Here is a 22,954-nt window from a genome sequence, read left to right on the forward strand (position 1 = left end):
TATTTAAGGATATTGAGAAGGCTCTTTTGTGCAACATACTGAATACTATCATTACCCAACACTGCTTAGTCTCCCTCTTCTGAATCTAACTGATGAGTTCAAAGACATTACCTTCTTCAGATACTCACTGCCACCTCTCTACTAGAGGTTATAGCCCTCCCACGAGACCAGACTAGGTGAGCACACCTTGTATGCTTCAATTTGAATTCAACAAGGAGCAGCAATAATATATGTTCTTCTGGCTGTGGTGCAGGATTATGAAGGTTCAGTATGGGGCTAGTACTGATTTACTCAGACTCATGCCTACAATTTATACTGTACCATATTTATCAAAGCAAAGTATGAAACTTTTTCTAAGAGAGGGAAATTACTCCTGGGCAGGGAGCAACTTGGACTGTACAGAAATGACCAGGTGGCATAATTCAGGATGAGAAAGAAAAATGTTCCAAAGGAGTTAGAGGTCTGCAAGCAATATGTTGTAGTAAACAATAGAAGACTACTTTAGTAGACAAAAGAAGGCTACTAAGACCAGCATGGCATGGACACAGAGAGCTACACATCACAGGCAGAATCAAAAAGGAGTTACCTTTCCTCTAGTCACTGAAAGACTTCTCTATAGAGACCAATGCACCAAAAAGTCCTTGAAATAATATCAGTCTGAAAGCTAACTGTGAGGGCACAGTAAATAGTGCCAGAACTGGGTGGTCACCCTTTTCATCTCTTGATTCCAAACTTCTCTTAAAACTCAACAGTTATCAAATTATCTTTTTTGCTTCTACCACAACTGGCCCTTCTTCTCAGTGTAAGTCACTCAAAGTACAAGTATTTTGAAGTATCTGTGTAATACTCTATAAAGAAAAAACATACTCCTTTTGTCAAAAAAGTTACAGCAATTTGTGTTGAATTCGTAGTGGCTTCAGAAATGTTAATGCTGCAGGCAGTAGTTTGTCATTTTACGCTACATGACAGGCAAGGGTGTAATAGAAAGAGTGTAACTGTTCCTTTTAATTTTGTTTGCTTTGCTCAGTCAAGCATAAACTTAGTTTGTGGATTAAAAGTAAGAATAAAATCTTGGTTGTACACCTAAGGGGCACAGTGCACTCATCCAGTCCACCAAAGATGGGGGATTTGGCATTTCCATTCCCTAACCCTTTGAGAATTGGTCACAGGAGAGCTTATCAGCCCCTGCCAACACATTTCAGAGTTTGAGGTCTTTCCCAATGATGGAGAATGATAAAGATTTCTTATTCCCTCCCTCAGCTGCAAGGGTAGAACATATCAGAGAAGAAGTACTATTGAGAACGTTTTCAGAAGCATAAGTTCTTTTAGCAGTTAAAGAATTCTTCAAGTACATTTCCTTCTAGTGTACTACAGAGGTTAGTCAGAGGTCTTCTGAAGGTCAGAAGACAGAGGGTGTCTACCAGTTTAAAGCATAATTATTTGCCACACAGCTTATTCAGATTCTGAGAGTCTCACCACTGTGTGGTCGTGTGCAGATCACTGTGCTGGGTCTGGCTGACACGGATTAACTTTCTTCATTGCAGCCTGTACAATCCCGTGGTTTAGATTTGTTGCCCTAACAGTGTAGGTAACACACCAGGGTTTTGAATATGGTTCAACAATGCTTGCACAGCATCAAGGCTTTCTCTTTTTTTCCCGCTCTTTCCCCCAGAGCAAGTAGGCTATTGGGAAGAGGAAGTTGGGAGGAAGAGTACTTGGACATTTGACCTAAATTGGATAAAGGAATATTCCACATTGTCTTTTGGCCAGGGTTAACTTATTACTACTGTGAAAATGCACAGCAATAGCTTTGCCTGTTAAAAATCAGAAAAATTAATTAAAGCATAAACAAACTGGCATGTTTTGCTCATCCAACTTTTTCAGGAAAATTCATTCTAAAAATGATAATATAAAGACTTGGTGACAGATAAAAGAGATTCAATCAAAATGAACAATAGCAGAAACTTCACATTGAAGAGGCTGATGACAGGAGATTTCTATTTAGTTACATAGCAAACTATTCTGAAGTATTTTGTTTCCAGCAAAGAAAAGATAAAAAGATTTAATAAGATTGTTGATGGAAAATTGTGTTAAAATGCAGAGGTAAATACTCTAGGTATCTGTAAGACAAAAAGACCTCTCATGTTTTCTGCCAACACTGAAAGAAAATACGCAAGAGAAAGATCAGATGATAAGATGCAAGGAGTGGTTTTCATAATTGCTGTTAGAAATGATTAAATGAAGTAAATATAGTAACAAATAAATTTTGTACCAGGGTAAAGTGCAGTTGGAAAAATAGTATATTAGACATGAAAAACAGAACACTTAAATCTCATTTTTTCTTTTGTGTAGATAAGATTGCTCAGTTATAAATGTATCTTGCAATCTCTAAGACATTCCAGTGGAAGTGTCAGGGAGCTTCATGTTCAATAGTACAGCCTTTCAGGAGGGCTAGAAAAAAGTAAACCAGCCCACAAGACAGTGGTTTTTTTAATATAAAAAATGCGCAATAATTACTAATGAGTGCATGTAAATAAGGGAGAAAAGATCAAAGTCTGGAATGATGCTGAAGGGCTTTAAAAATTGGATCTCTCCCATCATTCATGTAAATATGAGCTGCAATTATTGGTAAAATAAATCACTCAATTATAATCTTTTGAGTTCCTCTGTGAAGAAAAAAATTTACTTCAAGAACAGTCTGTCTTTGACTAAAATATGTCAAAGGCATGTGTTTTGTCTTTTTATGGTGGGGATGTATGCAAGAGAGGACAGCAAGAACATTGAGTGCATATATAAATGGCTGAATAGGTGAATTCAGCCTTTTCAGTAAAAAACACCCAGAATAAGGTGTCTTATGTTACTTCTTTTAGTAAATACATGTAAGAAAAACTTGTAAAAATTGAAAGAAAGTAATTGCCCTGAGAAAGAAGTGACTCTGAGGACATTAGGGACTTCCTCCTTTTTCAGAGGCTCCTGCAGGAGGCTGTTGTAAGACAACAAATCAGCAAGAACCAGCATCCATTTGTTGTTCAATATTTGGGGAACAATACATTTATTATGGGTAAGAACACCTTCTTACTTTCATATACTTTTTAAATGTATCTGTTGAGGGAACCTGAATCCAGCAGACTTTAATACTCAGGAGGTTTCTACTCTCCAGTGTTTGCTGATGCTCTTTTTTGTACATCCAGACAGTAGTAAGGTTGAGCATACATTCTACAGCAGGAGGTACAAACACCCATGCAGACACAAACATACAACCAATATACAGAAAAAAAATCAAGAGAAGCAGTGAACATTATCCTTATTGCTACCCACATAAACACCAACAGCAATCACAAGAACTACAAAAATTTGAGCAGCAATGCACAAATACGTTTGTCCTCTCCAGTTGATACAGGCTGAAGTTCACTAGCAGGTGAATGCATACTCTTCCTGTCTTGATCCACAGTCACATTAATATCCTCAGGTCTCTTGAACTCTAGATCAGATCTTAACTACATCAAAGATCCATGTCAACACCCTGTTTCTCATGTCCTATTATTCTCTGTGATGGTGATGAAGATTAATATTATTATTATTGTTATTTTAGGGTCTTCTGATCCATGATAATTAGCAACTCAGTCATTCAGCTATGAGCTTGGAACACTTAGAGAAAATTGCAGTGATTCACTTACTTAATAAGTTGGTTTTTTTAATAAAATACTGATAGTGTTTAAAGTTGGACATGAATTTAGTCACTTTAGACATTTAGACATCGGTATCCTTCTTTTATAACTACTGTGACTCCAAAATCTGAATGTAATTTTTATCTTCAATGGAGCGAGTTCACAGACAATGATGATTTAAGTTAGGAAAGTAGAAGAGTTTAAAGATTTCACATTTAAATATTAACTAGTAGGTCTAGTAGGTTGCAAATTAGCTATTTGCCCATGCAACTTATCAGGTAATTACATGCTTGGTTTGTACAGGTGTGACACTGCTATTCATGGATTCAGCTAAGAAAAAATTTTAGTTCCCTCTGGTGACCAGAGAATGTGGAAGACTTGTTATGACACATTTTTCTGGGTCAGTTCCATTACATGCAGTCTTTCATGTTCAATCTTCTGAATATGGTAAAAATGATTGATCTTGGGAAGTCCAGCATTGATGCTTCATTTTATTTTGTTTTTACATGAAAAGTGAGAAAAGTAGTAAAGCATGCATGAAATTTGGGAGGGTTTTACTATTAACCTGGGTGTCTCATTACAATTTCTTGTGTTCAGGTTGCTTCTTGGAAAATTGACAAGCAAACTGGAATGAAAACTGTAATAGCCTGACTACTCTTTATACACCTATATGACAACTGTGTATGCACAGGGTAATTTATGGTTATACCTTGGTTTCTTGTCACATTTTACATTTTGCTGACTTGCTTGAGCTAATTACAGTTAAGCCATTAGCAGCTTCTACTGCTGTGATTTGGGTCCTGAAATGGAAACTGAAATCCAGTCCTGAGTTTAGAGATGGCTGTCTCTGGATGCCTTTGGGACAGAAAATTCAACAAGACTGTTGTCTTAGTCTAGATTTATTTACAAAAGCTGGATGGAATTAATCTGCATCCCACAGCTAGCTTTTCTCAGGGAGAATTCAGTTCTGCGAATGCCTTGGAAACCCTTGACTGCTTATTAACAACTTGGCAGTAGTATGGAAAACCTTTTAGTGTAAATGTGTCTTTGGAATCTCTGTTCAAGGACAAAAGAGGAACCAAACAAACCAGAGTTCATTGTGAAAACTTTTGCAGGTGACATAATAAAACCTATAGAATTATGGGGTTTTTTTGAGGATGGAGGCTATTCTTAGACTATGACATTTACTGTCATGTTTGAAGCAGAGCTGTCAAAACAAATGTGTCAGGTCATGCAGCAAGTGGTTTATCTCTGTGGAAAACATTAGAATAGAGAGGACTGTGGTCTCAGAGATAGGCTCGTAATTAGGTATTGATTGCTTTTGCTAACACATTGTGTACAATTCTAAACAAATGCAAGATCATTTCTGACTCCTTTCTTTTAAACCCAGATAGTTGTCAGTGCATTCGCTTGAAAGATTACAAAATATGAAGCAATTTTTACAGCTGATTCACTTGAGCTTCAATTGATTTGGCTTCTATAAAAATCCTCCATTTAAAAGGAATGTCAGCAGTATCTCAGCTCCTGTCCACAACTAGGACTTTTACTTTAGATTACAGAAAAACAAAAATTGTCTTGCAAGAGAGTAGAGAAGTTGTATCTCCTTAAAGCTGCAACAAAATAATTTTGGGAGCTAAGGTGGTTGTATCCTGAGTTTGGCTTATTGTAATGTGAAGATCTAATTAACCCTAATTCTTGACACTCAGTAAGCTCTGCTTGGCAAAAATGAAAACATCTCTATATTATCAACTCTCTTTTCAGCACAAATCCAAATAAGCCTCATATCAGCACAGGCATGTGCCTCTTCATTTCTTTGTTCTTTTATGGAGACAAATGGATGCTGAAGGTTTTGGTTATCTTACTATTTGCATTCAGACAAGGTTTCCACTCCAAAACAATGTATTGATTGGTGATTGATCAGGTAAAGAGTCTTTTAAAACAGATGAAATGTAGTTGTGATTTTGTTTTCAACATGTGGTTTTCTATGACACCTTGAAGTATAAAGGACTCAGCTCTGCTTTCAATTAACACAATAGCAAAACTCTCATTGACTTAAAGGTCTGAAAGATTAGGTCCTAATTTACCAACATTTGTAATTCCCTGATTAAATTCTAAAAGTCCAGATGCTAAAATGATTTGCAATCCTTTGATATTCTGCTGAAGTCAATGTACAGGTTGGCAAACTGGGTTTTTTTTTTTCATGATCCTTCATTAGGATCATGAAAATTCTCTAGCTGGTCATATCATCTTTGCAGTCTATGGTTCCCAGCTTGTCATGTAATATTTTTTCTCTCACTTCCATCTTTTTTCCCTGCAGATAAAAGTAATTTCTTAATACCACCAAGTTCTAGTTAAAGAACAGAACTTCAAATATATATTCCTAGGTGTAAAACACTTAAATCACCACGAAGGAATGCAGAAAACAAATTAACTGTATGAAATACCTATTAAAGAGAAACAGATCTCTGAGCATCTTAATTATCTGCAATAAAAAGTTCTTGTTGTGCAGTATTAGAAAACACAGTCAAATTATTTGCAACTACATATATTAATAACAGTACTATAATAATTATGGTGTTGATGCCTGCTTGTATCAGTTTACTTATCTACTTTCACATACACTTTCTCATCTGAACAAGTAATGAGGTGCAAATTTGCAAGATTTCGTTACAAACATTTAAGAAACCTGAGACACCAACATCAGAACTTATATTTTCTGACAGAAAATAGGTTAATTAGAAAGAGAGGAAAGAATTCTATTTTTTCTTAACTTATCACCCCAAAGATATGATCTACATTTACTAGGTGTATAAAGGAAAATGCACATTTTTTCTTCTTTTTTTGGTTCACATTTTACCACACAGAAAAGAATGGGGCAGAATGGGGCAGAGGACAGCCTTGTGGATAGTCGTCTAGTTTCTAAACACAATATGACAGGTTACTATCAAGGAGACCTGCAGTTCTTTCATAGAAAAATAATAAAGAAATACTTTTAACTTTCTATTCCAATTTAAAATGAAAGAGCATCTTAATACCTCACACTGTAGGGCTGAATATAAATTTTGTATTCCAGTCAGCTCAACCATGGCATTTCTTTTAAAAGCCTATAGATTGTCTAACTAGGACTGCTCTATCAAGAATATAAGCTTTTATATTTGGAGAAAGGAGAATAAATCAAATTGAGAAAGCACCTGACAATGTTTTTTATCCCCTTGCAAGTTACAAGTGAGAGCATTTTTTCTCATTTGTAGACAGAGCAGCTGGAATAAACAAGTTTTACTTTTTGGTATCAAGAGTCGTGCACTTTCAATAACCCTGGTTTGGTTACTTTTCCACAAGTTAAAGGCAATCTAATGGATCTGCAGCTGTATAATGATGGAATCATTAAACAATCCTGCATTTTTCCAAACTGTGGCCTTGAAATCAGTGGGAATTGGATTATGCCCTAAATCAAGACAAAAATTTAAAAACATTGCAGAGGATGCTGCAGTGTCACATTTTGTAAAATAAGTGGAAACTCTGACTTCAACATGGCAGTTTGGGAGTTGAAAGTTTGAGTAAAAATAGGAACTTTCAGCTAAATAATTTTACTGGGGTAATTCAGCAGTTAGCATCACTGTTTAAGAGCTTTATGGAACACTTTTGACTTGGTAATATCTTTTTATTTTATGTGATTAAAAGGGAGTCTTTAATTTGTGGCATCTCAGGAGTATTGTATTTACCTACTTAAGGTCGAATAGATAATTCTGTGTAAGAGACAGGGTGAAAAGGAAAGGATTTGTGGGGTTTTTTTCTTTTCTTTTCCCTAATCTTCCTACTTCAGAAACTCTTCTTGATTCAATAATGACATTTGGTGGTAATCCCAGAGGAGTAATTATTTTGCCTGAAGACTAAACTGAGTGAGTGGTGATCTCCCTTGCTGTCAATGACCTATAGATGACATTTTGTACCTAATTAATTAGATGTCTTTCTTTTGAAAGAAATGGCGAATAATGCATAATTAGAAAAGGCATCAAAGTTGGAGCTGTTGGCTCATTAATCTAATGGACCTAGCCTGTGGCACTTAAAGACCATTTATATTGCTCGTGATGTTTGTGCTACTTTATGAGCAATTAGAACTCTATACAAGATTGATTCTCTTGATAGTTTTCATTTTTTTCACACTCAAAGAAAATATTCAAATTAGTTTAGGATATAGTACAAGCTATAACCTCTAACACTCATAAACATTCAGATATTAATGATTTACAATATGGGTAAAGTTTCCTGGAATCTAAACACTGACTTTTCTTCTCTTTAGGCTAAACAAAGAATGGGGGGAAAAGCCCTTCACAGAACTGTGGAGCTCATAAACAATAAATTTAAACAAAGCATACATTCAAGGAAATTACAATTTCTGTGATACATTTTTGGTGGGTTTTTTTTCAGTATGAAGAGTGATAAGATCAGTATTGTGTACACAAGTCTTTCTGTGTAAGGGTAAGAAAGGTACTGTGTTTATTTATCTTTCTTCTAAGTTGCTTAATATTAATAAATGTTCTATTTTAACAATATTTTTTAAAATACATCCAAAGATTTGGGACATATTGAATTTTTATAAAGAAGATTCCTTTGCAGGCCTTTTGGAGCCAATCCATTCTCAACGCAACTGTTCCAGAAGTTTAAATTTCACTTTCCACCTACAACTTGCCAGATTGGTCTATAATCCCTGCTAATTATTTCTCTAGAGAGTCTGACTACTTTAGCTTTACTAGGATTTGTTCCTGTAGACTGCCTGGTTGTTTCTTACTATAACCATGTCTCACAGAAAATAATCCAAGAGAGCTGAAACATATATTATCGTGCCTTGAAACATGCTTAAAAACACTTCCAGCAACAGCTTGGGAAAATTAGACACCACTGATAGTTTCATATTCTAATTTATACTAAACCATTTATCACACGCCTGGGCTGTTCAACATACACATATGGATATGAGCATGAATATATTTTTTGTGGACATCTTACATATACTATAGCTGAACAAGTGTATCTTTTCACAAAAAAAAAAAAAGGGCTAGCCAAATATTAATTTTAATCAAAACTTTAAATTTATATTTTTTTCTTTCACCTTTTTTTTGGTACAATTTTACCACAAATGCAAAGTCTATTAAGAGGCATACAAGTTCTCAGTGAATCAGAGCATATTTTGGAAATCTTGTGAATTTTATGAATTTGTTTTTGAATCTTAATGGGAACACCTAAAATTCCCCCAGGCTACATGACTATTTAACTATATAACTGTATAGAATCACAGATTTTTTAAGGTTGGAAAAGACCTTTAAGATGAACAAGTCCAACTGTTAATTCCTAACACTGTCAAGTCCACAACTGAATGATATTCCTAAGTGCCACATCTACATGTCATTTAAATACCTGAGCAGTGAGGACTCAACTTCCCTAGACAGCCTATTCCAAATCTAGGCAAACTTTTCTGTGAGGAAATTTTCCCTAATATTCAATCTAAACCTCCCTTGAAGCAACCTGAGGTAATTTCCTTGTCCTGCCACTTGTTACCTGGGAGAGGAGGCCAACCTCCATCTGGTTACACCCTCCTTTCGGGGAGCTGTAGACAATTCTAAGGTCTCCCTTGAGGCTCCAGAGTTAACAAGCCCAGCCCCCTCAGATGTTGCCTGTAAGAGTTGCGCTCCAGCCCTTTCACCAGCTTCCTTGCCTTTCTCTGGACAAGTTCTATCACCTCAATGTTCTTCTTCTAGTGAGGGGCCAAAATCTGAACACAGGACTCAAGGTGCAGCCATGCCAGTGTGGATTACAAGGGAGTTATTACTACCCTAGTCCTGCTGGCCACACTATTTCTGATATAACATACAACTATAATTTTATACTTTTATAATTTTTAGACATTGAACTTATTCTCACTGTTTGAGTCCACACTCCATTATTTTACTACATATAGTAAATATTTACTATATCTGTACAGGGAAAAATGGTGGCAAACCAATTTTTCAGTATGGCTAGGCAGTTAAAAGAATCCTTGCCAATGTTTTGATCTGGATCAAGTATCAGTCTCCCAGAGGTTTAAGCCAGAGCACAATTTTCAAAACAGCTCTCAAGTACACTGTGTTGAAATATTAGGTATTTTAACATTGTGAATACAGCCAAACCATGTCAATTAACTGTAGAAGTAGGAAATGGATCCCTGACATGTTTCTGTTTGCTAGTACAGTTTTAGCTCTTTATTTTTGTATGATAATAACTTCTTCTGGGCTATACAGGATAGTCATAAAAGTAGAGACTTAGATGTTAAAGTTTGTTTTCCACAAAGACTGTAGCTTATAAATCAATACCCAAACTCTTCCCACTTGTGCTAGCAGAGATTCTAAGACCAATATATGGTAGTCTTTCCTCCGTGTTATCTTAGCCAACCCTCATCAGTTCATTTATGCTAATTTGCTGGCTCTCAATAATCTCTTTTCTCCTTCTGAGAACTTTAGTCCTCTTCTGCATCTCTATTTATGGCCATGAAAATCTCTACAGCACCGTGGGAAGCCCATGCTGGAGCAGGGTCCTGGGAAGGACCAGCTGACTCATGGAGAGAAGAGCCCACGCCAGACCAGGTTCCCTGGTAGGATTTTGACCCCATGGGGGCAACTTGTTCCTGAAGGACAGCATCCCGTGGAAAGGCAGCTATGTTGGAGTTGTACATGCAGAACAGTAGCCTGAGAAAGAACTCACACTGAAGAATTTCAAGAGGATCTCCCATGGGATGGATCCCATGATGGAGCAGGGGAAGGACTCTTCCTGCGCAGTGGCAGAAAGACCAGATGATGAACTGACCATAACCCTCACTCCCTGTCTCCCTGCATGACTGTCAGAGAGAATGTAAAGCTCAGGAAAGAAGGGTGGGCAGAAGATGTTTACAATATTTGTTTTACTTCTCATTATCCTGCTCTGATTTTGATTGGTAGTAAATCTAGTTACTATCCTCAAGTTGAGTCTTTTTTTTCTATGACAGTAACTGGTGAGTGAGCTCTCCCTGCACTTAACTCATGAACATTTTGTTATATATTCCCATGTCCAGTTATGGAGGGGATTGATAGAGTTCCTTTGGTGGGTACCTCCATCCACCCACCACAAATCTGTCTTTGTTCCTTCTTACAGTCCCTTTCCAATGCTTTTAGTCTAATAAATAATGACTAAATGACTAATCACCAAGTTTCTCTCTACTGCTTGCTCAAAGGTTTTCTGAGACCATTGATAAAACTAGAAGAAAATAAAAAAATCCACACCCATCTTTGTCTTCTTGCACTTCAATATTTAATATCTCCCATTCCCTCTTTCCTTTTCTTCTTTTTTTCCCCCATTCTCCTTTTTTTCTCCCCCAACCTTTTTTTTTTCCTTATTTTTTTCTTCTCCTTCCCTTTCCCCTTCTCTTTTTTTCTCTAAATTTCTCTGTTCACAAGAAAAAAAGATCTGTTTTCTGTCTAAAAGTGGTTTCCCAGTCTGATTTGAATGTCCACTAACATGAAACAGTGCTCAGTAGTCACAGGCTACTTATTTTAACGCAACAGTAATATAAATTGGTATGTAAAATGTATATGTAGCAAACTGCCAGCAGTATCTGTTTCCTTCAGGCTGCAATAACTCTGTTAGAATTGTCTTTTGTCCCAAATCTCTCTTCAATCTTTGAGCTGCTTCAGAGCATCAGTCTCTTGTGGATGTAAATAAATGATGACTCATTAACAGACTGATGCAAACAAGTGTATTTTTCAAAGGAACAGAACTCAAAACTTTGTTCCTTGCTCCTGACATGTATATATAGCAGTAATGATATTGAAATAGGCCAAGGTATTTTTGGAGTGAACAGATCTTTATTCCACAGTTCATTCTGTGTTCCTACTGCAAACTTCTGAAATGTACATTTACCAGTGTCTTGAGTGACATCTCCTGGAGAAAGTTAACATGGTCATTCCCAGCAATTTGCTAGTGAACTCTGACAAGAGATTTGTAGATTCCATTCCTGCAATTCTGGTTTTGGAAAAGGGAGATTTATGCAGGAGTTTTATTTCCTTTTCAAGTAAAGCTGAATCAAGATACACAGTTTTTCTTCCTCTCACAATAGCTCTGGCTGAGTTGACTCAAAGCACTTGTCTGGTGGCATAGTAACAACCATAAAATTGTGTAACAATTTGTCTTTATTATTACATGTTTTGACTCGATGTCTCATGAGAACTATGTAACCTTACCCTTCTTCAATGGCACTGGTGTAAATCAAAAGCGACTACAGAAACACAGAGAGCAGGGACTGACAAAACTTTTCCAAGGAAAAATCAGGCCAATGCCCTATGAGGAATGAACAGATGATTTTAATGTAATCTGGAAGAAAGAGATGACTTCTCCCCATGCTTTGGTGTCCTGAACTCTGGCTATGTCTTTCTGAATTATGCAGTGCACAGTAAAACTACTGCAGCATGGTTTACAGATAGAAACTGGATTAAACAAACATGCTGCCAAGAATAATGTATATTCCAGCAACCAGGTTAGCTAAACTAAAACAAACTTTGATATTTTACTACTGTACACAAAGGACATGCGCATAAGGCAAGAATTGGTAACAGGACAGTTTTTCAATTTCATGTGCTCACAGAAAGAAAAAGTAGGTTTAAAAAAATGCATCATTAATCTCTCAACTCATCTCTTAGGTTTCAATTTTATTCTATTGATTATGAATCTGAAGATAAATTATTCCAAGAAAAAAAAGATTGATTTTTTTATTCAACTGTTTCTATTATTTTCACAGAGCTGTTGCATACTGCTGCAGGAGGACTAGATGATCTCCCGATGTCCATTCCAGCCTCAAGAATTTTGTGATTCTGTGAAAAAAAAAACAAGCAAACCTGAGATATGAAGAAGTTATATATAGTTATATTAGCAAGTAGGTGGAACTGAAGGAGGAAGAAAATATAAGTGCAATGACACTTAAATTATCAAGAGAACTCTGTAACAAAATCTTTCTCCCTCTCCGTCAAATGAGATCACAGTCATTATTCATAGTCACTGGGCTATCACAGAGGAAAAACTGGTTCTAGTCTATGTTTTGAACCCTTACTTCACCTTACTCAGAGTAAGTGCTCTCATACAATAAACTGACCAAAGAGGAGTTAGAAACTAAATTCTTGTTCATTACAAGACTCCAGAACATGCATAGACACAACATTCAAATGAATCACATATATTTAGGTAATTCCATATAATTGAAAATATTCCTAAAACATCTAGTAATTTTATTGAAGTTTCTAAGACAAATAGTTGTTGCTTCTGTAACTAGCCGGATAGAATTACATATACTGAATTAAAGGATTTTGCATGCAGTAAAAAATTGCCATTGTGTTTCAACTGATGTAAGTGAAAAAGCCAAATTTCCTTTTATGCTGTGTCTGCTTCATTTATGTTACTGTGCAGCAACAGGATCAAGCCTGAGCATGAGTTTTGATGTAGAAATGGATCATCTTTCATTTAAATGTGGCTCATTTCTTGTAAAGTTTTTCAGATTGTTGTGTAGAAGAGGAATAAGGGAGATGAATTATTATTTAAAGTAACTCTTATTAGCTAAAGTCAGCATTTTAAAACAAGTCTGAGTCACCAATGCCTTCTACAATTTTTACTTTTGTTGTCATGCCACTCTGAGAGCACAATATAGACACTTTAAATTGTTTCAGATGCAGACAGCATAAATTGCCTCCATAAGAGCTTGCTAGGCAAGTGTAGTGTCAAAGCATACTATATTACAGCCTACTAGTGTACAGTATTTATTTCTGAAAGCATATCAGAAGAAAATAATAGACAGAAGTCATAAATTCTAATTCATGTAGAGATAAAATAATTGATAGAAAATTTAGAGGTAAATTTGCAATTTCAATTATAATGATTAAAAAAAGTGCATAAACTTCAAGTTCCTAACTGAGGTTAACATCTTCATAACTGATGGCCTATCTACATCTCTCCATCTCCTACACTGAGAACAAAGAGAAAATTATGTCTCTCAGTTCTAGGTCCTCTAAATCAATCCTAAGTCATTCACATTTGGCTACAGAAGGAAAAGATTAGATTGTGTGAGTACACTCCTACTCTGTTTCCCCCTGTCCCAGTCAACTGTCTTTGAAAGTGTCATTGAAGGTTCATTAAGATGATTCAAGATTTCAGTTAAATAACAGTGTGTTTAAGCCATAGCAGGTTAGTTGAAAATTATAAAAAGTCTCAGAAAATCAGGTACACAGGTTTAAAAACAAAGCAAAAGATTTGGAGCCTAATAGCTTTGACTGAGCTAGAAATTTCCAATCGTGACACCGGCAAATCCACTTAGCAAAATCCATGAAGAACTGTGCCAGTGTACTGGCCTTGCTAGGACAGGGTTAGTTTTCTCCACACATCGCATATGGTTCTGTGTTTTGGATCTGAGAGCAAAACAGTACTGATAACATACCAGTGTTCTAGTGTTTGCTGACCAGTGTGCAGCATCAAGGCCTTTTCTGCTTCTCTCTCTGTCCCCCAGAGGTTGCACAATCTGTTGGGAGGAGTCACAACCTGGCAGGTGACCTGAACTGACCAAAGAGATATTCCATACCATATAGTGCCATGCTCAGCAATAAAAGGGGAAAGAAGGGGCTTTGAGGGTTAATCAGCTTTTATTAGGAAACAGGATGGGCATCAGTCTACTTGTGGGAGGTGGTGAATGATATTTTTTGCATCACTTCTGTTTATATCTCTTTTTTTACACTTACCATTCACTTTTTTTTTTCCTTGACTTCCCAGTTCCTTGCTTTTACTCTTCTTCTAATACTACCTTGTTCCACTGAGGGAATGAGGAAAAAGCGAGCAACAGGCTGTGTGGTGCTTGACTGTCCATTGGGATTAAGCTAAAACAGCCCACAAGTTTGAAGAACTACACTGGTTTAAAAATCAGAGATTAAAAAACAAAAAAATGGTATAGTTTTGTATAATTATTTTTTCCTAATTTCAGAATTGATAAAAAGTTTTTGGTTGGCTTTTTGTTTACTGTTGTTTATTTGCTGCTGTTTTAGAAAATGGAATCAGATTGACAGCTGGATAAAAGAATAGTTTTTCAATTCCCAGAAACCAAGCATCAGATAGCCATGTGACTCTTTATAAACTATACCATGTATCAACAGATACGGAACAAGACTACAAGATCTGACAATGCTGCAGCACCAAGTGCTGTCAGAATTATCAGTAAGAATACAAATTCTCTTTTTATCTGAGCAAAGAGCTGGTCAGGGGTCTAAGTATACAAATTCTGAGGAAGCTGGCAAATGCACTTTCCCACTGTGTTGTGGGATCCTTTTGAAAGCCTCACTCCACAGCAATTGCTACTGAAGTACAGAGCAGTACTTTTCTTTCACGTGTCTAGTGTAAAGTATTCAAGACACTTGCTGTTTTCAAAGAGCATTGCAGGCATTCAGCAAATGATCATCCCCAGTATGTTTTGTCCAATTTCTATTACCAGCTCTGAAACAATTAAACAGATGTTGCAAGACAAGGACTCCAGTGAAGGCCAAGAAGTAGGAGCTGCACTCATACTGCTTCTTTCAGCATGTCATGGTTTAATCCCAGCTGCCAACAAAGCACCACACAGCCACACACTGAATCACCCCTCGTGGCATGGGGAGAGAATCAGAAGAGTAAAAGAGAGAAAACTCGTGGGTTGAAATCAAGGCAATTCAATAAGTAAAGCAAAAGGCACTCATGTAAACAAAGAGAAAGAAGGAATTCATTCATCATTTCCCATGGGCTGGCAGGTGTTCAGCTGTCTCCAGGAAGGCAGGGCTCCACCACATGTGACAGTGACTTGGGAAGACAAACACCATCAATCTGGGCACCCCCCACTTCCTCCTTCCCCCTCTTTAAATGCTGAGCATGACACCATATGGTCTGAAATATCCTTTTGGTGGCATCTTTCATGGCTTACAGAATACTTTAAAAATTCCCACAGTTACCTGAAAAATTTATTATGCAAACTTAGATGATGCCACACCCTAGATTGTGTGATAAAGACAATAGTGAATTCTCTAATAATGACATCCTTTAGACCTCAGCTACAATAAGTACATGATTCTACAACTTCTTAGGTGGAGGCTATAAGATTAAGCAGCTTTGGGCCCATATACATTTTTCAGATATTTTGTTACAAGAAAATCATTAATTTTGTTGCATTTGTTTTTCTAAAAATTCATTATTTTCTTAAATATTTTGAAAATATTTTGAGAACTTCTTTTGATTATAAAAATAGAGGAATTTCTTATACCCTCTGATTCAAATATTTCTACAGACTTTGTGAGAAGATGGAGGAGCTCAGTTCAGTTGCTTAAATGACTATGTGAGAAATATCTCAGCCAGGTTTAAGGTGCCAGCCAAGGGCACTGGGGGGGTCTCATAGGTTCAGTACAATATTTACCTCTTTAAAGTGAAGTTCCTGGATGTAAGATGTCTCAGATAATTTAAAATAAGGTGTTTAAGGTAATGTGTAGCAACCTGGCCTGCTCCAAAATCATCATATATGCTCTACATCACTAGAGCAGACAGAAACAAAAACAGGACTTAGAAAACAAACAAGCATACATTTTTAAGCAAATATCTTCATAATTACCAATCATTCTCTAATAGTACTGAAAAACTCTCAGATTTGAAAAAAATATTAATTATAGACAGAGCAGATAATTTATATCTAGCAGATATGTTTTGCATCTGTGTAAGTTTAAGAGCTTTCTTCCTTTTTTTTCTTATTTTTCCTCATTTTTTTTCAGCAGACATGATTAGTATTAAACTTTAAAATATTGTTATGCCTATAAATAGTGCTAGAACCTTAAATTTCAAGATTATAGCTACTCAATATTTCTCTTTTTTTCTGTCAGACTTTTATATAGGTGTTGTAGAAAGCACTGCATTATCTTCATCTAGTTATTTCATGATATGTTTATGAGGTAATAAAAGAACAATTTTTCTAATTGAGAAATCAGCATATAGAGAAAAATTCATATATAGATTAATTAATTCTACTCATAAAATTATAAAATCAGAGTAATCATTAATTTTAGGTTTCCTTCATTGTGTATATGAAGAATTGGATTTTTGAGGGAATAATCTTCAAAAATCAGCTGTTTATACAGGCACTCCTAGTCCTGAAATGAAATATAAGAAACAAGGGAAAAGTTCTGCTGAGGACTCTGATTTGCAAAAGCTACTTGTACCAAAGGCTTATTCAATTTTTTTTTCCTTCAGATTTGCTGATGAGAAAGAATTCACAGTGTAAACTTTACAGGATTCAGGACACCCATGAAAATAAATTACTACAGGGAATCTTCTGTTGATTCATTACAGTGATTTACTATGGTCTTTTAATTTTTGAGCAACAGAACAAGAACAATACAGAACTTTGCAAAACTGCATCAAAGAAGTATCCCAATATTTTCAGGAAAGAAAAAAGAATCAATTGTAAGATAGTAATCTCTCTGAAGTACAAATTTATAATCACAGGATAAAATCACCACAGGCAGATAAAGTGCTAGAACTGTAGTGTTTTTACAGCAGTTATCCAAAACATCATGATTTATTAAAGGCTTCTTTTACTTTCTTTCACATCCCCTGTAAAATATTTAATTGGGCAATTCACTGGAATGTCATGTGAGAATTTGAACCTATGTGTCTATGTAATTGTACAAGCTTATATGAAATAGTGAAATGTTTACCATATTTTTATTCTTGTTCTATGTCAAAGATTGTTTCAAAAGCAATTTTTTTCAATTAATTATATATTCTTGAGACTCAACCTTTGACTAAAAATTATAACAGCTATTGATTTGGTGGATTCTAAAAGATTGTGTTTTATTCATAAGATGATATTTTATTTGGAGTCACTGCAATTTATGTACTGAGTTATCAATTCATCCCTACCTTCACCAAAATTTTTTTTTTGGTTTCTTTATTAAATAACTTTAAGACTTTCAGCTTTGTTTGTTGTGACTGTAAAAGATACTTATTTGAAAAGGTGTGGAATTATCAAAACAAATATAAACAAGGCAGTTCTTTGATAGTATCTATATATATTTGCTCATTTTAGCCCATCAAGATAAAGTTTTGAACATAAAGGGAGTCTTTCCAGCTTGCATTTATCAGATCTCACTAAAAATAAGGAGAACAACAACAAAGATGTACAATGAACTGCATAGCTAAAATTAAAACAATAAAAAAGCTAGCAGAGATAACATTTCCATTCCGAATGTCTTTTGCTGTCAAGCTATGAACCTAAAAGCGTTTGTAAAATTTTACATGCCACCTGTATGGTGTACAAAATTCTGGCTCCTCTTTGCCTTTTTTATATCATAAAAACAAACAAAAAAAATCCACCGAAAACCAAAGAAAAAACAACAAAATTGTAGGGGGATAGAACATAAGTAAATAAAGGTAATATAGAAATTAATCTCACCCCCTAAGGAGGTGCAGCTGAGCCAATTATTAAGGATTCGGAGCAGGCTTGATTTTAACAGGCCACAGCTGTAGCCAATCAGAAGAGTGTTATAGAAGAGTGGATTGGTTGGCTGAGGGGAACTGGAGTCAGCTGGCTGCTGCTAGGATAAGGAAGAGTCAGTGCCTGGAGGAGCTGCCTACAAGAAACATCAAGGAGGTACGAAACTCTAGCAATATGGAACCCTTGCAATGTAATGATAGTAGAACTCTCGCAATATAATGACAGCACAAAGTAACACCCTTCTTCCAAACACGTGAAGATTTACATCATTTAAATTAAGTTTTTGACATTTAGGTTAATTAAACTTTTAAAATTACAAGGAGACATCTAAATGTCAACATTACAACATTGTCTTAAGCTGTACTTAAATCCTATGTTGGCGATTGAACAGAATTAATCCCCTCTACGAGAAATCTTTCGTATATCCTCAGTTTTCTTTTCTACAAACTATACACGCTCCTGGCTGCATTGTGACTATTTTCAGAACTCTGTTTTATAATATGGATAATTTATAATTATCTAATTAATAATTATTAAAAATGAAATATTTAATTAATATATTTCAACAGTTTAGGTGAAAACAACCAGAATGTGGCTGGTAGAAAATGGTAGGCAAGCTAGTTGTCCAGTTCATCTAAGTAGAACTCTCAAGTAGTTTGGTTCATGGGTTTGTCCTAGGGATGATTTTGTTCTTCCTTTTGTTCTTTTGTTTTTCCTGGAAAGCTGTTCTGGTAAACTGGTTGCTTTTGGAACTTTTTTAATATGATGACAACATTGACAGTCAAAGAACACAGCAAGCTGGAAGAGGAAGGAAAAGGATATGCTTGTGAACTTTTCTGCCCAGTCAATGCCTTTGCACTTGTCAGGCTCTATCACAGAGCTGTAGATTGCAGCTGTATTGATATTTTCTCATGCTTGGCCAAGGACACAAGGTGGAAGAGGAGGGTGACCCTGGCATGTCCTGACCAACAGGCCACAGTCCCCCAGGGCCTGAGCACAACAGGCAGTGCCGGGTTCTGGTAAAATCTCCAGCACAGCACACATAGCTCAGGCAGGGACTGGATGCCTGACACAGGGCAGGTCATGAACTCCTGGTGCCACAGGAGGGGAAGCCCTGGGTGAAGCTTTTCAGGGACACTAAGGTGTACTGATGTTTCCAGGGCCCTGATGCCCCTGTATGAAACAGAAGACATTTTCTATCTGGAAAGAATGAGTAGCTTGCCACTGATCCCCAAGGGGAAGGTGGGCATTTTATGCTTCTCTAGTACTTACTAGAGATTGATGTGTCCTCATTTTTTCAACAGTATTAGTTCCTCAAACCTAAGCTTGTTGGATCAATTGCTTTCTGGATGACTGGAGTGGAAGGATTGTAAGTCACAGCTTTTATTTACGTCCTTTGGTATGGATTTGTTTCATATCTAACTGACATAGACTCTGCTTAGCTTGCAGGTTTCTGAAAAATCCATTCCTTAGGTACTTGGCTCTTCTTTATGCCTTATTGGGAGCCAAAACATTTATTGGCTGCTGAATTTTCCAGGAAGTAAGCTGGCAGCAGATGAGGTGTTGCTTCTCTGGTTTAGTGGAACTATGCCTAAGCACCTTTAAAAACCTGGTTTTATATATTCTGCTTGTCATCCATAAAACAGAGAAAAAAGAAGAAAAAAGTCCTGAATCTATAAGAGTAAGCACATTTAAGTTTGCAAGGTCTTCAGATACTGTGATATAGAGGCCACAAAGAGATGTTTGATAAGAAGGAACTATAGATGAGTTAAAGTTCAGAAACAACTTTTTAATTGCCAGCCAAGCTGAATACTGATACTTTGAATGGTTCCCAGCCACTCATTCAACCAATTAAGTGAAAAACTTTTGAGCAAATCTGAATACTGAATTCATATGAAGAAATAATGATTTGCCTATAGACATTTTGCAAATGGAAAAGATTAATTAAGGGAGGCATTTATTTCGAATTATTTGCTCAGCTGTTGTTGCCCAGAATTCAGTGGGGTTTGCATATGTAACTGAGATACTTGAATGCAGGACAGGGAAAAGTATATATTACTTGTTTTTTTAATTTTGTTTTTTGTGGTTTGTGGATTTTTTTAATTGGTTTTTTGGTTAAAGTGTGCTAAAAAAAACCAATGTGGTATAAAAGAGCTAGCCTAGGTTACTTGATAGATAAAAGAAGATAAAAGACTGGCATTTTTTAAAAACTAAACAAAAAACCCAAGCAAATTGATTAAAAGAAAACTAAAACATCTCTATAGCTGATGTACATTTTCTTTATTGAAGGGTCTGTTTTGTATCTGTTAGGATATTTTCTACGAGTAAGTTTTAAGAAGACTATACTTTGAAATCTGGTAAATTCTAAAAAGTTCCACATGACTATGGCAAGGTGCAATCATGCAAAAGGGCACCTTTGGAGCATAGAAAAGGAGAAAGAAATATGAGACAGACTCACCAGGGCTGTGAACCTTGACAGGGGAACAAACAACCTGTACTCAGCAGAAGGTCTTGGAGGCCAACAGGTTTATGATGGATTTCCTATTTAACTGAGAGGAAGTTGTAGCAATCAGTGGCACAAGAAGAAGGACACAAAGATAGGAACAAGGCAATACCATGGGAAGTATGGTACCATGGGAACAAGGTAGTACCATGGCAAAAGCATATAAAAAGGACTTGAAGATGGTCATGTCATCATGGTGACAGTGGTATTGTGCTAGGAAAAATGGTACCTTGTCTTGGCTGATTCAGGAATCTCCAGGCGTAGCAGCGTCCTCAGCCAAAATGGACTTTCTGGGACCTTTCTACCTGAGGCTGCAGGGAGTGTCAGAAAGCACCTGTAAGTGAAAGTTAATGTCAGTATCTTTTCTATGATGCACTTATAGGTGTGGAGTGAGAAGTAGTTATTAAAAACAGTAAAATGAAGAAACCAAACTGAAGAAAACTGAAGTATGTGTTGAGGTGTAAGGTGTTGCCACAGTCTACTGTGCTACTGAACCACAAGAACAGATCCATGCAGAGCACTAGAAGGGGACTGAACCTTTCCAAGGCCTCCAGCACACACCACCATCAGCAGTGAAGGTAATGCCTTGGAGCACCTCCCAGTCAGCAGTGGCTTCTCTAGGCAGACAGAGATTATCAGATTATATGTAAACATTTGCTAACCAGAAGATCCCTTAAAGGACTACCAAACACCTTCCAAGAAGACACTTGCCTCCATATGAGCCGCTGTTCCTGAGTAATCAGCAGGGTTTTGTGTCCCAGCTGTGCCAGAGAAGCTGTGGAAAACTCTGGGCAAAGTACTCTAGCTCTGAAAAAAGCTTTGAGCAGGAGTTGGACTAGGTAAGGTCTAGTGGTTGGTTCCAATCAAAATTCTTCAGCAGTGCTTTCAGCAATCTGAATTGAGCTTGTACTGACAGATGACACCTTTCCAAGTTTATGGCAGAAAATTCTAAGGTTTTTTAACATTCAATTCTTCTTACAAACATTTAAGTGCTGGGATCCCAGTGATCTCTGATGTTTTATTCTTAAAATAACAACTGATTATTTTGGCTCTTTGAAGGTGAAGCATGCATGAGGAAGCAAAACCCATTATTGCCAGTCTGAAAGAACTAGAGGCTGTTTTACACACATACATCCTTTTATTCACATTCCAGCATTCATGTGTAGGCTCTGCTCTCCAGTTTCTTCATCTCTAAAGCCAGGACCTTCATATTAGATGTTGTAAAGAGCTTTTATATTGGGCTTTTGCACAAAAGATGTATTTAATTTTCTCAACATGAAAGTATGCATGAGAACTGTAAAATATCGGTGACTTTATTCTCTGGTTAGAGAGCAATTATACCAATCTATTCACTGATGAAGTCAGCTGGAGACCTTTGCTAGCTAATGAAATGCCAATGTTGACATTGTAATAAAAGATAGACTTCTGGGTTTATGTTATTTTTCTTTTTTTCACCTAGGAATGCTAATGAAAATTGAAGATGCCATAAGCTAGATTTTTTTTGTAACTAAAAAATAGCAAGTCAAGTGAACTGCAAAAGTTTAAGTTATGAGAAGCTGTATATTAGAAGACTATTTTATGCTAATCAATAAGGTAATTTAATTAAACCATAAACTTTCTAATAACAGAAGAAACTAAAAATTTACTCAAAAAGTAAAAGCTTCATCAGTGAATGCAAAACCTGATATTGAACTGAGAGAAAAAGTGTATTAAAGTGCCTAGTTAGGGTTTAAAAAATATGGTGGAATTCCATTAATTCTATTTCTATTATATGTGTCTTAACTACAACTTTTATGTTTCTGGGAAAAAAAAAATCACTTTTATTGAGGCTTTACAATCATCCATTTTATCAAAAATTGCTAACTTTTAAATAGAAAGAGGTTTATGAATTAGTATAAGTATCACAGTTCATATTAAATACTTTGATTCCTTTTGCAGTGTTAGTTAAATATTTTCTTTCCCACTTTCCTATTTTCACTTTTGTTAAAATCAATTTTATTAATGCCTATTTTGTAAAATTGTGAGATGGAGGACTTTAGACATAATCATATTTCACTCCATTAAAGCAAGAAAATGAAAACAAAATTGAAAATTTTTCTTTAAGGAAAAATTCCCATGTTTGTCTGATTTGTTCACAATACATAATTTGATCAATTACATTTCATTTTAGGAGCTCAGCCTGAAGGATGTAAAATAAATCTAGTTTGCAACCATGTTACAGTTATGTCCTAGGCACGACTC

This window comes from Molothrus ater, chromosome 2 (assembly GCF_012460135.2).
Source record: "Molothrus ater isolate BHLD 08-10-18 breed brown headed cowbird chromosome 2, BPBGC_Mater_1.1, whole genome shotgun sequence".
NCBI classification, from domain to species: Eukaryota; Metazoa; Chordata; class Aves; order Passeriformes; family Icteridae; genus Molothrus; species Molothrus ater.